The sequence below is a fragment of the Nuphar pumila genome, chromosome 1, assembly GCF_984573655.1.
Source record: "Nuphar pumila chromosome 1, dmNupPumi1.hap1.1, whole genome shotgun sequence".
NCBI lineage: Eukaryota > Viridiplantae > Streptophyta > Magnoliopsida > Nymphaeales > Nymphaeaceae > Nuphar > Nuphar pumila.
Genome location: NC_143249.1, coordinates 140,001,512 through 140,016,886, shown reverse-complemented (window position 1 = coordinate 140,016,886; position 15,375 = coordinate 140,001,512). Strand labels below are relative to the sequence as shown.

The window sequence follows — 15,375 nt, the reverse complement described above, 5'->3', positions numbered from 1 at the left end:
ACTGTAGTGCAGTAGGTGGACCAACTTCAAGAACACCAGCTTTCTTCTGAATGCTGGGTGTGGCTCTATCAGAATGAGAGCTCGAAGCATGGTGGAGTGAATTCTCAGCCAATGTATCAAATAGCCTCCATGCTTCGTCCTCGCTCTTCAGCATGAATGTCCCTCCACATGAAGAGTCGATCATCTGACGATTCTTGTCAGACAATCCATCATAGAAGCTCTGCACCAGTTGCCATTTTGGCACCTAATGATGGGGACATTTCCTGAGGAGATCCTTCATTCTCTCCCAGGTCTCATGAAAGCACTCACCATCTAGCTCTGAAAAGCTAGTGATGGCTCTACGATATTGGTTCGTACGACCAATGGGAAAATATTTCCGAAGAAACTCCTGCTGCAATTGATCCCATGACTCTATTTCTACAAAATCTAAGGACTTTAGCCAATACTTGGCTTTGTCCTTCAATGAAAAGGGGAATAGAGTCAACCTCAATGCATCATCATCGAAATTCTGTATCTTAACAGTAGAACAGATTTCGAGGAATTCATCTAAATGTCGGTAGGGATCCTCATGACTAAGGCCATAAAAGGATGGAAGTATTTGAATAATGCTGGCCTTAATCTCATAATGTGGCGCTCCTACATCGGGTCTCCGAATGCAGGATGCCTGAACATAGTCTGTGGGAATGAAGTATTCCCGCAGAGGGCGTGAAAGAACTGGGGGTGGAGGTGGAGGATCCATGTCAGCCATTGTTGCCGAACTTCGATGAGAATGTAAAATTCTCTCTAGGTTGTCAACAAATGGGTGTAATGGGGTTCCTAGACCTCGCCGACCCTGCATACACTGGTACTAAGACCAGATGTAAGCAAACGACCTAAATCTAAAAAAAAAATTAACTAACACAGATACTAAAATGTAAATAACACAAATAACAGTAACTAAAAACAAACGGATATGCTATATAGCTATGTCAGAATTCTATACTAAATGATTAAGTAACAAAGTAAACTATTCTAAAATGCTAAAACAAATAAATACAGGAAATCACAAACTATGTTTTTCTAAAACCCACCTGTCTAATCGCTCCTTGCAGAATGAATTTTTAAGTGAATCCTAGAAAGAACAGAACGTGAATCCTATATTTACTAACTATGTTAATCCTATATTCACTTACTAATCCTACTAACTAAAAATAAAATGACTAATTAACTAACTAAAACAAAATAATAAATCAAACTCTAAGAAATAAAGTAATTAATTCGCCGTTCCCCGGCAATGGCGCCAAAATTTGGTTGATTTTTTGAAATGATCTTTTTAAAACAATTATTTTCAATAAAACTTTGGAAAATCGTCAACCAAAAATATAAAAACCGACTTTCCACAAAGTGGTAAGTACGGGTCGAATCCTCAGGGAACAGGAATTAAGCACAGTATTTCTAGAAAATTTAATTTATTAATGACAAATGTCAATCTACAATTATCAAATTAATACAACTACAATTAATCACTAAAAGGAAAATAAACAAGCAATCAGTCTTCTGCTCCACACCAAGGGTCTTTCCGTCTTTTCGCCAATTAGAGAATCTTTGCACTTGGACAATAACCCTGAAAACTAAAATATGTTTTTCACCTAAAAATGCAGAAAATGCTAAGTTAGTATTCTATTCTAACAATGCAAACAATAACTAAAACTAGTTCTAATTTTACAAAAATAATAAAACAAATACTAATTATCCCACAAAAATTAAATAAAATATTAAGTTAATTCTAAAATTAACCAAAGTACTTCTACTAATGCTGTATGATGATTATGCAACTCCTAAAATGCAGAAACTACTGAAAACAAGTCTAAAATGCCGAAACTAGGAAAATTACGAAACTGCCCCTAACTAGTGTAAAATAGCATTCTTACAGGTTATCGGAAAACCGCTGTTTGACAGGGAAAACGAGGTCCGATTTTCCCGAAATTTGTTCTGTTCTGCAACTGACAGATTAAACAAACTGACAGTTTTTACAGAATTGAAAAACAGTATCCGGAACTCCAGATATAAGCGTTTCAAATCTGGGAAAAATCAGGATATCGCAAGTCCTGTAATTTGAAATCCAGAAAAAACGGTTTTCGCAAAACGCTTAAAAATCAGACCAAATCAACTCCGAATGAGCTAAAATTTGGTCTGCAGTTAAATAACACGTCAATAAAGTGAATAGAAGAAAAAAATTTGGAAAACACAAAGTTTTTGCACAGAAAATAATGCTAATGCGACAGGGCAAAAATCTGGTTTTTATTTGAGTGCACTATTCACTTTAAGAATCTATTTTAACACTCTAAAAGACAAATCAAACCTAATGCAATATAAATGACACTGTATAACAGTGTATATGCAGATGATTATTATGAATACACTAAATGCACGACAAACAAAACACGATAAGCAAATTATGACTATAACTACGTTAACTAACCATGTAAATGCAACTATGCTAAACAATAAAATGCAATCTAACTACTAAGTTAACTAATATCTAACTATCATTCAATCCATCACAAAACACATCTCACACATACTAAACAAATACGATATACGTACACACACTTCTACACTAAAACTAAATTAGATAAATAAACTAATTAGTATAAAAATCAAAAGAAATAACACTAAATGGACTTACTTCACTAAAGAACAACGGCTAGGGTTAGGGTTTACTCGGTCAACTCAACTAGGCTCGGTTTTGACTTGAGTAGGTTCGGATTGGGTTTGGATGAACTCGGATTGGATTAGGTAGGCTCGGTTTTGACTAGGTTGAGAGAGATAGGCTCGAGCTAAGGTGGACTCGACTCGGACTAATGTGGACTCGGCTAGGTTTGACCTAACTAGTTGGGTTTGGTTGACTTAGGTTAACTCGGTTTTGAGTTGACTTAGTCAACTAGGTTCGGTTGACTTAGGTTAAGGTTGACTCGACCTCGGTTTGGACTCACCCTAGGTTAGACTAAAACTTGACTCGGGTTAGGTCTTGGTCTTGGACTTAGGCTTATTAAGACTAGGTTGAACTCGGTTTAGGGTTGACCTAGTCACTAGGGTTGGTTGGGTTTAGGTGGGCTTGGACTAAGTTTGAATCAACTAGGTTTGACTTAGATAGGTTAGGTAGACTAGGTTGACCTAAACTTAGGTTAGGGTTGACTCCACTAAGCTTGACTAAGGTTGGGCTTTGGTCTTAGACTCGACCTAGGTGTGGTCTAGGCTTTGACTTAGGCTAGGCTAGGTTTTGACTAGACTCAAAGGGGGTGTAGACTAGGGTTTGACTCGACCTAGGCTCGGTTTGACTAGGTTAGGTCTAGACTAAAGTAGTAACCTCCTAATTAATCTACAATTAATCCAAAGTTCACGATTTTAATGGAGAAGGTTGAGAAAATAAGGTAATAATGGTAATTGCTCAAACTTTGAAATAAATTGGATTCTCCATAAACCGTCCTACTTAATGAGGGAGTTACTCTCCTTAATTGTATTTAACTCTCACTTTGGAAAATGAAAAGTCCAACTTAGAAGAAAACCCCACGATTTTTGCTTTCCCAACTTGAGTAAAGAGCATTTATTCCTTTCTAAAAATCGTGGGACTTAATTTGGAATTTTAGTTTAATTTTCAAAAACACTTTCCAAGATCAAAGACTAACTCCTACTTTAATGCACATCCAAAATTTATTTCCTCCTTAAATATCCCACACGATTTTTGGGGAATCCACTCTTTCCAAAAACTTTTTAAATGCAATTACCTTAATTACCTCCCCTCTCAAAATCGCCAACTCTAAATTAAGAATATACTACCAAAGACTTTAAGACTCACCTAGGTAATGAAAAGGCCTAATTGAAAAACACGATTTTCTAAACTTAAATGCTGCCCTAATTACCAAAACCTACTTAATTAACCCCTAAAAACGGCTAGAAAAGAAAACCCTAATACATTGAACCTAGACACCTTCCTAACTCAACTAATGACAATTTAGGCTTTCTAAAAAAATCGACCAAGAGCTCAAGGGGAGCTCTAATGGCTGCCGCCTGATGTCTTCTTTTAAATCGTTGTAATTTTGAAAAGATTTTTATATGAAAAACATGTAAAAACCAGACATCAAATAATAAAAACCGGTTCTCACTAGTGGATGAGACCGGGTCGAACTCAGGGAACGGGAATATTTTGTATTCAAGTACACAAATCTAAACTATTCTTTATTGCCGAATTATTGAAATGTAAAATGTTTAAGAAAAGTAAAAACAACTAGCTATTACAACAAATGAATACCCTTCGCAGAGGGCGTAAAGTGCAATATTTACAAACCCAATTAAATTCCTAATTATAAACTGAAAAGTAAAAATTCTTCTATTCTTGCACTTCGTGTGTCGTGTAATCACTTTCGCTCCACTTCGGTGCGATCCTGCACAAGTCAAAATGACACGAGCAGTACAAGAGAAAGAAATAGAAAATATACTAAACAGAACATACTGATTAAATGCTAAAAATTATGAAAGAATTCTAAATGACAAGTAAAACTCTATTAATTTTGAATTATTTCAAGTCAATTAAGTAGTCTAATTGCAAGATGTTAAATCAAGCACATGCTAACAAATCAAATGCTACTAAACTAAATTGCCAAAACTAATATAATGATCTAATACTAAACACCTAAGTAACTATATGCTAACTATTTACAACTCACTAAGTTGATGGTAATTATTTCAAGTAACTAACAGCTTAACTAGTTACCTAACTAACATCTAAAATTACCACTCAAAACAATACAAATCAGTAAAAATCAGTAACCGCAGTAGTTAAAGATCAACAATCAATGAATTACATTGACTCAATCAACTGAAAATCACACCAGAAATCCAATTTATTCTAGAAAATAGTAACATTGATAGAAATATTAGCTCAGCACTTAACTGGATCCATGTATCCGGTTTAACTGATCCACAACATAATCGATAACCGAATGATCAAATTCTTTCCAAAAACTGATGAAAATCAATCAAATGCAATGATAATCCTTCACACAACCAACTTCTGTTGTGTAACACACCAGAATGCCATTACACTGTGACTATGAGGTGACGAACAACTTTGAGGTGCTACTCCGGCAGATTGGAGCAGATTCGGACCTCAATCACATGAATTCCGGTGGATGAAAAGGCATCTTCTGTGAACCAAATGAGACATTGTCTTTCACAGAAATGAATAGCCCGATGTTACCGATAATCAATCGATTGAAATCATCTATTCAATCCAGAAATCAAACAATCCAACCATTCCACGGTGAAACAGATTTTCACAGTGAAGAGAAAAAAATTTCGGCAATAGCAGAGTGGATTCCGGCAAGAAGAAGAGAACGATCAACTAGATCTGAACTCTCTTGATTAAGATCTGATCAATTCTATTCCAATGGATGTACAGATATTGGGCCAAACGCTATTCTTATGAACATCTTCACGGTGGATTACAGGATCTTTCAGATGAAGAGGGATTTGAAGAGCGATTTTTATCAGCTAAAGGTGATTCCGGCGACTGTATTGATGCCAGCAATTGCAATGTGATTTACGGCAGGAGGACATCAGTGAGCATGATCTGCATTCCTATTCAGATTTGGATCCGCTAGATGCTATGCAGATCACGTAGCTTGAAGAACAACAAAAGCTAAAACAATTTAAAATGCTAATGCTACAGAAAAATTGTTAATGAAATGAAACAAACAGAAACAAGAAACACAGTCCGATCAAATTTTGATTTAGAAACTATCATCAGATCGAATATTTATTCAAACAATGCATTGATGTTCTACAAAATTAATCAGACATGAATTCAAAATGCCTATCTATAAGCAGATTAAAGAAATTAGATGTAAATCAAACAACCAGAGAAAAGATTAAAAGAAGAAGAAAAGAAGAAGAAGAAGAAGAGGATAAGAAAAAGAAGAACTTAATACGTAACCTGGAAGGGTTAGAAGAGAGGTGGAATCCTCTCTCTTGCTTCAGCCTTTGTTGGAATTTCTCCACCGGAAAGAAGATGAGAAAAAGAAGGGAAAATAGGGAGAAGAAGAAGAAGAGGTAAGAAAAGGTGGAGAGGAAGGGGAAGAAGAGAGGGCTTGGGCAAAAGAGAGAAGACAAGCCTCTCTTCCCCCTACGTATCATATTTATAATTTTGAATTTTTCTCCATAGGTCCCTCTTCTTTGTAAAATTTCATTTCAAAAACCTCTCTTCAAAAAGTTATTTACAAAATACCTCAAAATGACTATGTTTTAGAAAATACAAAACTAAGTCTATTTTAACTAAATTTTTTTTATGATTTTCAAAAACTAAACTACTACAATTATGTCAAACACTAAAATAGGCATTAAAATGTAAAATAAAACTATTTTTCATGCATTTTCTATTTTTAAATCATTTTAGCACATTTACTCGAAACTAACATAAAATTGGGTTTTTAAATCATTTTCTCATGAAATCATGCATATTTTTATATGAAAAATCCCTAAAATATATGCATGATCACCGCCCCACCTTGGGGAAGAAGAAGACTAATAAAATAAATAAAAAAAAAACAAAATTTTCAAACTAAAAAATTGAGTAACCTAAATAACAAACAATTTGAGAAACTAAATTAAATGATCTAAAACAAAACTCCTAATTACACAAATGAAAACATGAATAATACTATGCTGAAATTTATGAAAAACCGAAACACACTACATTACACAAACACTATAAAACCAAAACTCTACGAAAAATTGATTTTTGATAATTTTCCAATATGCTTAAAATACTCAAACAATAAAACACTCACACGTTCATTAGAAATATCATAAACTACTGAATTTACCCCCACACAACTCTACTAGACTGTAAAAATGTCAACCACACAAACAAATAACAAATTGAAACACAAAATATACCCGCACTTCTAAAAAAAAAATTCTAAACCAAAGAGGAATAAAAAAAGAATTCAAAAGACAACATAAACTCAAAGCAAAATAAATCTACAGTAAACTTGCTGGAATATGATCTACGTAGGTTCAACTAACCCAGCTTTGATGCCAAAAACCGAACTAAGGCAAAACTTGAAAATAAATCAAAATCGGCTAGAATGGTTCTAGCCGATTTATGGATTTTTAATGAAAAATGCCTCTGTTCAAGCTCCCAACACCCAAAATAACTCAAACTAATCTTTTTGAATGCTTTTTATGTAGAAATAACACAGTCACACACGTTGGAGAAGACAACCCAAATCAGCTAGAAGAAACTCTAGCCGATTTACCCGTTTTTCTTAAAAAATGATGAAAATCGATACTCAAACATGTAAACAATAAAACAAACCTAGATCTAACGTGCTGGTCTATGCACGGACTCTATTCTAAGGTTGAAAACAAAAAGAAAGCAAGAAACACTCAGAAAATAAAGAAAAGAAGACCAACACTCACTTTAGGTTTTAGCTAGAAGAGAAGGAAGAAGAAGACCTACCTTTTGGAAGATCCGACGACCGGGGGGATGAAGAAGAGCGGACCGTGGCTGGAGATGGACATCCTATACAGTTCGAGAATGCTGTACTTCACCAAAAACGGCACCTTTTGCAGCTGCTACACGTTGGAGATCCACCGATGATGGAATGTGAGCCGATTCGCGATCGGAGGGTGTAGAAAGCCGGATGGAGGTAGGGCTGGCTCACGTTGGTGGTGTGTTGCGCACTCCCGCCCAAGGTTAATGGTCTCCACCTCTGCTACACCTACAAAAATACAGAAAAGTGATGAAAAGACAGCAAGGAACAAGAAAGAAATGAAAAGAAACAAAAGAAAGATCGAAAATATGCTTGAAAATCAAGCATAGACCGGTCTTCAATGGCCAACACGTGGGGAAGATGGAGAGGAAGATGTTGCTGGAGTAGATTCACTGCAAGGGGCGTCCAAACACAGCCAAAGACGCCTAGGGTTTGCTGGAAACTATAATTTATACTTTTGATAGTTTTCAGAAACAAGGTTATAAAAAAATATTTTACTAGGCGCCACTTTCTGAGGGGTTTTCTGCAAAACTTTTTGAAATGGGTATGGATATGTGTGTGGTTTGGATTTTGGGCTTTTTAAGAATTGATCCAAGGTCCAATTGACCTAATTGGGTCGGATATGGATCCGATCCACCTCGAAATCCGTGCCCAAACACTGAAATAGCCATAACTCTCTCATTTTAACTCTGATTTTTCTGAAATTCGAACCATAGCCCCTTACTATCAAAACACATCTAAACATGGGTTTAAAACCTTAAACTTGATATAAAATGCATGAAAAACGTGTTTACATGATGTGCATTTCATGCATCATCAACGACCTCCGATCTTAAAGAAATGTGGTCCTTGCCATTGGACCATCGCTGCTGTGTGATTTGTCTCTGATGCTGCTTCTAACTTTAGCATTTCAAGGCTTTCACTGAGAACAACTTCTTCACTTTCCCTAATGCTGGGGATATCAGCAGTATAAGTTGGCCTAGGAATCATAGGCTGAGGTAGCCTCTCTTCAGGATCTTCCCCCAAAACAGTAGTTATCATGCCACCTTTAGACCATTTGACGCACTGATGCAGAGTGGATGGTATGGCATTGGCATTATGAATCCATGTTCTTCCCAGTAGAAGATTATACGTTGGTGGCACGTTAACGACATGGAAAAACACTGTATGAACAGAGTAGTTGATAAATGTTTTCAGGAAGATCTTTCCCTTTGCTGTCTGCCCATGATTATCGAACCCATAAATAGTGATCGGATCTGGTGTGTACTCTTCTTCTTTTATACCCAGAGCCTTGGCAGTCATTTCAGGACATATGTTGAGGCTACTGCATCCATCTACAAGCATGTGGGGTACAGTCATTCCCCGGGTTCGCACCACAATGTAAAGAGCATTGTTATGAAATGCGTGAGGTTTTGGCAGATCCTCATTTGAGAAGGTTATGGGAGCATTGGTCATGGCCTGATTAACGATCTGAGCCATGTCTTCAGGTGTGGTGCCTGGCTTGACCTTGATTTTTCGCAGTAAATCGTCCAGGACTTGCTGATGCTTAGGAGAGGCACGTGCCAACTCAAGGATAGGGATATTAGAGAGGGCAGTGATTGGTCTTTGCACTGTATCGACCTTTTCTTCTGATGTTCTCCCTTTTTCTGAAGTAGGTTTGACAAGGCCCTTGGGTATCCACGGCATTCTTTTGGCTACCTCTGGAGATACTCTAGCGGGCTCTCTCGAAACTTTCAGCCTACTGAATGCTGAAACGAGGTCCATCTTTTGAGAACTGGACTGGGCCTTATGCAACACTAATACCTGATGTTGCACCTTGATATCACTGCTAGGGCATGGTCGGATATGATCTTGTGGCTGAAAGGGATGATCAGATATCATTGTTGTTGAGTGCTGCAAGAAAGGATATTTTAGAATCTCCATTTTCTCATCTTCAGCCCCTTTTACCAACAGATTTTTGTCAATATAATCTTGTATGATGTTTTTGAGAACGAAACAGTTCTCGGTATCATGTCCCACAGTTCGGTGGAACTTGCAGAATCTGTCTTTCATTTTTCCCATAACCACTGGCGGGTCAGCTACCCTTGGAAGCTTAATCGTATCACTGCCGAGCATATATTCTAATACCGTCTCGAGGGACTGGTCTAGAGGAGTAAACTTGCGGTTATAACTCCATCATTCCCGCTTCTGCTTTTCTTGTGGTCTTGATCTCTGTTCGAGGGTCTGCTGTGGCTGCTTATCATATTGAATAATCGACTTGCCTTTCTGATCACTTTTGTTGGGATTTGACCCTCCTGAAGCATAACTGTGATTTTTTCCATTTCCTTTGTTCTGATTCTTACTGTTATTGGCAGAGTAGGTAAAATGGGCTTTCTTCTTTGATTCTTGTTGACTGTTATTCTTTATAAACATAAAACCCTTATAAGATCCGTTCTCCATACTCAACTCGAGCCATTCGGCTCGTTCTGTCAGTTCTATGAAGCTCTTCGATGGAGATGTAGAAATTAGTCCCCTCAGGGGTTGCGAGAAGTTGCTCAGGATCAAAGATAGTACGTGTCTTTCTGCTATTGGCTCACACATCTTATTGTAAGCGGATCTCCATCTATGAATGAAATCCCTGGCCTTCTCATTTTCCTTCTGCCTCAGACTACAGAGATGATTGAGAGTCGGGAGTGCTTCAGCATTGAATAGAAAGCGCTCAATAAATAAATTGACCACTTTGTCGAATTCTTTCAGTTCTATCGGATTAATGTGCTCTGAGTACCACTTTGCTGCGACACCTTCCAAACTGCGAGGAAAGCAGAGAAATAAGGCACGATTGTTCCTCTTGAACCTGAAACATTCTGCGAAGAATAGGGCGAGATGTGCTTTTGGGTCACCCGAACCATCAAACTTGATAAATTTCTTGGGGAGATTATTAAGATCATCATCCCCATCTAGTCCATCATAGAAGTCTTCACTTGTAAAGACTCTTTTGCCCTTGTCACGAGTTTGAAGATCCTTAACTATTTTCATCATATCTTTGAGTTGTGACTGCGTAGGGTCGTCAACAGACTGATTCTTGGATTTGTAGGCCGACCCCTGCCCCTGAGTCGACCTTTTGAATTCTTGCTTGTTTTTATATTCTTTGTCAGTATCATCTGCTGATTCTGACTCATCAGACATTTCCTCATGACGATTCTGCTTTTTACTGATCTTCACATTTCTGGCTGTGTGATCCCTATCCTTCTGCTTGGTCTGAGTCTGCTCAGTACTGGCTTCAGCTTGCTCTGCCAGCATCTTGGTCATCATTTTCTTGAACATGATGTACATCTGGGGATCCATGTCATCCTCCACCTGCTGTCCTTGACTTTTGGCTGATCGGGGTGAGTCCATTTCTTCTTCTGAAGCGACTGAGTACGCGATGCCTTCAACTGATGTGGTTTTCTTTTCGGACCTTGTATGAACCATTGAATGTCACGACAACTCTCTGGAGATTGCTAACGCTCTCTGCAGGGCAGAATTGATGGTTAGGCTTTTGAAGGAAATTTGGTTTGGAGGAAAATATTTATTGAGAATTTTGGTAGACAATTGAAAGAGTATCCCATTACTAGGGATTGAGTCATCGCTGGGATTACGACAATTGCGCTGCTATTCCTTTACAAAAATAAACAACTGAAAAATATGCCTTGTTACCTAGGCGAGGTCGTCAAACCAAGATAGGATGAAATTTAAAGGAATTTTATTGAATAAAAAAAAAGACATGATTTTTTTAATAATAGACTCGACAAAGGGGAGGGGGACGGACAATTTTCCACCACTCCTGATAATCAGAGGACACTCGAGGACCAGGAAAAATAGTAAGAGTAATAAAGGAATCCCAGCCATGTCTGGCAGAATGGTATGCTCCAGACCACTGATCTGATGTGAGATCGAACTCTGGCAAGACCCCCGATAGTGGACGAATTTCTACACGTTTTTGTCTCTGAGAGAACTGCCTGACACACCGCTCTGGATGGTAGTATGCGCAGAAGAATGGACCAAGTAGCCTGAACCGCTTGTCAAAAGCGTAATTATATCTGGGAGGTGATTCCTGACGATCAAAGTAGTCCCATACGACTTCTTCCTCCTGAAGGTTGTCGATCAAAAATCGGTATCGCGCAACTAGCATAAGCTTTTTACCATTGTATCTGAAGGAACTGGCTCGAGCTGGCACATGCCGGAGGAACCAAGACTGCAACGCGTAAGTGCACCCTTCGACTAGAATTGATTCTCCGAGTGCGAAACGAGTCAACCCTCGGTATAGAAAGGCGAGTGCGGCCATGGCAATGGAGAGGCGGCTGGTCTGTCGACTTCCCCATCTCCTTAGAAGCTGAACTATTCTGATATCCATATAATTTCGTCCGTCGGGAAAGAAAGCTAATCCCACCGTGCACAGAACCATCGCATGCTGAATTCTTTCTCGAGCTGTTCGAGACAACGAACTGACTTCTGGAAATGTCCCATACTGTCTATAGATTTCGAGCAGGTCCACATATTCGTTTCCATCCTCCTCTATCAAGGGCCATGACTTACGTCTTGTCATGCGAGCTAAGGCATCCTTAGGGTCCAGACCCTTAACATTAATCAGAAACTGTTTCTCCAATGGGTCTCCAGGCTGACCAGCTGGCTCGGGTAATCCCATAATCTCTGAAAATTCATCTAGCAGCACCGTCATCTCGCCCCACGGGAACCAGAAGGTAGAAGTGCTCGGATTCCACTGCTCTGCTAGTGCATGGATCAAATTGCCGTTGACTGTCTGCTTTCCCACCGCGGACGCCAGTTCTAGCCCACAATCGTCCAAATGGTCCGGAAACATACGATAGAAGTTTTTGATCCATGAATAATACCACCGGGGAAAGAAGGATCTGGTGCTGAGGACTCGATGTTCTGGAAGACCTTGTCGCACCTCGTAGGAGATGTGACCCTCGGGGAAGACTGAATCAAGCTGACTGGATGCCATCAGAATCGACTGGAAAACATGGAAAATTTGGAATAAGACTTGGGAAAATATAGAGACTTTGAAAAAAAATGCAGGCAGGATAAAATAAAGTAGGAGATTCGAGATCCAGAGGATAGGAAGATGGGAAATCACCTGGAGTTTTTAGGAAAATGGAGAAATTTTATGAAAATCGTCCAGGGTTTAAAACATGGACAGTACATGGACATGGATTGGGGATTTTTGAAAAAATCGTCCAGTATTTTAGAAAATTGGGAAAATATGGAAAATAACAAAGAAATGACTATAACATATTCAATTACAACAAGTATGCACATACAGCATTCCCTAAAAGCTGACTCTAGATGCACAAATTTTGAAATAGTTGTAGGACCTTAATCCTAACTCTAAGGTTCAGATCATCTGTGTCCAATCATGCTATGCCTATATACTCAAGCCAAGGCTCGATGTACGTGGCATAAAATCAATTCCTCCGGTTCTAGGTTCAAGTTTTCCAACATCCTTGAGCACCTGCCGATATACGTTGGACTATGGCCCTTGGTACGTGGCAGGGGGGTTTTCACCCAAATAGGTAGCCCAGTTGTGAGGCTCTGTCCCGAACTATGGTTCTGGAAGTAAGCCCAGCAACGTGAAGACCGGGACAATATAGGTGGGGTGGTTTTTGAAAAATATGAGCACATGCAAGCAAATAGAAGGCTCTAAGTCCTAAAGAGATAGATTTTGAAAAATTTGAAGAAGCAAACATTGTTTTCATACAAACCTAGATTGAGGAGTGTTGTATTAGACTTAAGTCTATGTGAGCATGAATAATTTTCTTCTCAATATGGTCCTACCAAACCATGCCTAGTCTATATGCAATCCATGTCAGCTGGGTTCAAGTCTAGGCTCCTAGGTTCACATGACATTATTTAAATAAAAGCTGACATTCCATGGAATACGATTTTGACAATTTGAACTAAGCAGAGCATTAGATTGATCAGACGAAGACAGGTCCCATCACAGTCGCCAAACCTGTTATCATCGCAAAATTTTACTTTTGCAAATCAAACTGACATTTGAAAAAGATTTTGAAAATAACTCGCCTCCGTTTTTAAAATGCAGGATAATTTCGAAGAATGGGACTCGCCTGTCGGTACGAGATTCAACCGTTTCTGGTGCCTTTACCAGGGGTAATTGAACCAAGGATCAATCAAATGCTTTGCTTTGTTCAACTTGTCTAACCATATTCTAATTCCTAAATGCACAAAGAATCAGGCATGTGCTATGAATTTCTAAAAATGCACATTTGAAAACATGATGTTTGCTTCAAAGATTGGAAAATATTTGGAAGATTCTTGGAAAATAAACTCTTTCAAAATTGGGAATTATTTTTGAGATGCTGTATTTGAGAAAGTGAAAATCGATTTCTGAAGAAATATAAGGATTTTGTGAAAATCGATTTTGAGAAATGTGAAATAACTTTGCAAAACTCGATTTCTTTGAATTCAAACTTTGAAATTGAAAATCTAACTTAGAAAATCGAATTTGGAACTTGGGAAATACTTGAAATATCATTGGCAAATCCATATTTTGAGAAAATCGATTTTGAATAAGACTTAGGAAATTTTGAAGAATTTGATTCCTTTGACTTGGAATTTGAATTGGAATTGGAAAATTCATGAAATGAATGAATATGATTTTGAGGAATTGGGAAAAACTCTTTGTATTTTTGAGAAATGCAGTGCATTTTAAAATTAGCCTAAGAGTGTAGGCTGAATGTGGCTAATGTGAAGATCATAAATCTAGATATCCTTCATATTCTGACTATGGCCATAAATACGAATTCCACCAAGTTTATAAACTTCATAAAAGCTAGTGTATGTGACATTCGTGTAGACCATAGTGAGTTTGAATATGCATGAATCATCATCCATCACACATTAACATTATTTAAAAAAAATAAACTATATGCAATGCTGCCTAAGCTAAGCAGGAAATGTAAATTCTTATTCCAAAGTTTAATTTAGTTTACATCACTATTGAAATTTAAATACATGAAAAATAAAGTCTTCAATGTACCTGCAAAACTAGAAATCTTGGTTAGTGAATATATGTTGGCTTTTCTAGATTTATCCAGCAATATCAGGAAATTATTGGATTTTGCTAGATATAAGCCTTTTTGCCATGATTCCATTAAATCAAAATGATAAAGTATGAAATAAAATTGAATAAATAAGAAAGATAAGATATGAAATTTCGAAATTGGGGTCAAAATGACCAAAATACTCCTAATAACAAGACTATGGCCTTGAAATTAGGGTTTTCAGAAAGATATTTGGTAAAATGCAAGTTTTGAAATTCAAATGCAAATAAACTAGGCTAAAATATGATATGACATACTTAAACACATGAAAACTAAGGTTAGGGATTTTGAAATTGAGGTCAAATGACCAAATTGCCCTTGATAGCAAGACTATGGCCTTGAAATCAGGGTTTTCTGAAATAGATTTTGGTAAAAACTTGGGTTTTAAGGACTAAATGAAATCTAATTAACATCAAATTTGACCTAAAGTATCCTAATATGATTATGAATATGATTAAACCCTACAAATATATGCTTATGCACGAAAATCTAAGAATATCACAAAAACTGTGATTTTGGCAGTGTTTTTGGATCTTTCAGGAACCCGGTTTTGCAATTTGCTTAATTCAGCCATCAATCAGATTCCAAAATTCATAAAATTTGGTACTTACACTTGTTATAACCCTAATTTTGAATTAGAATTATACAAATATTTTTTTGACATTAAATTAACCCGAAAATTGCATCAAACCCTAAAAATATGTTATTTTTGACCTAGTTCACCAACCAGTTTCAGAGTT

General features: G+C 37.5%; 1 non-coding gene across 1 annotated transcript; it reads left to right on the top strand.

Moving 5' to 3' along the window:
- The first annotated feature begins 242 nt into the window (after positions 1–242).
- On the top strand, positions 243–345 carry LOC149849184 (small nucleolar RNA R71). Its single transcript, XR_016426494.1, has one exon. It is a non-coding gene; the product is annotated as a small nucleolar RNA R71 (small nucleolar RNA).
- Positions 346–15,375: the final 15,030 nt, after the last annotated feature.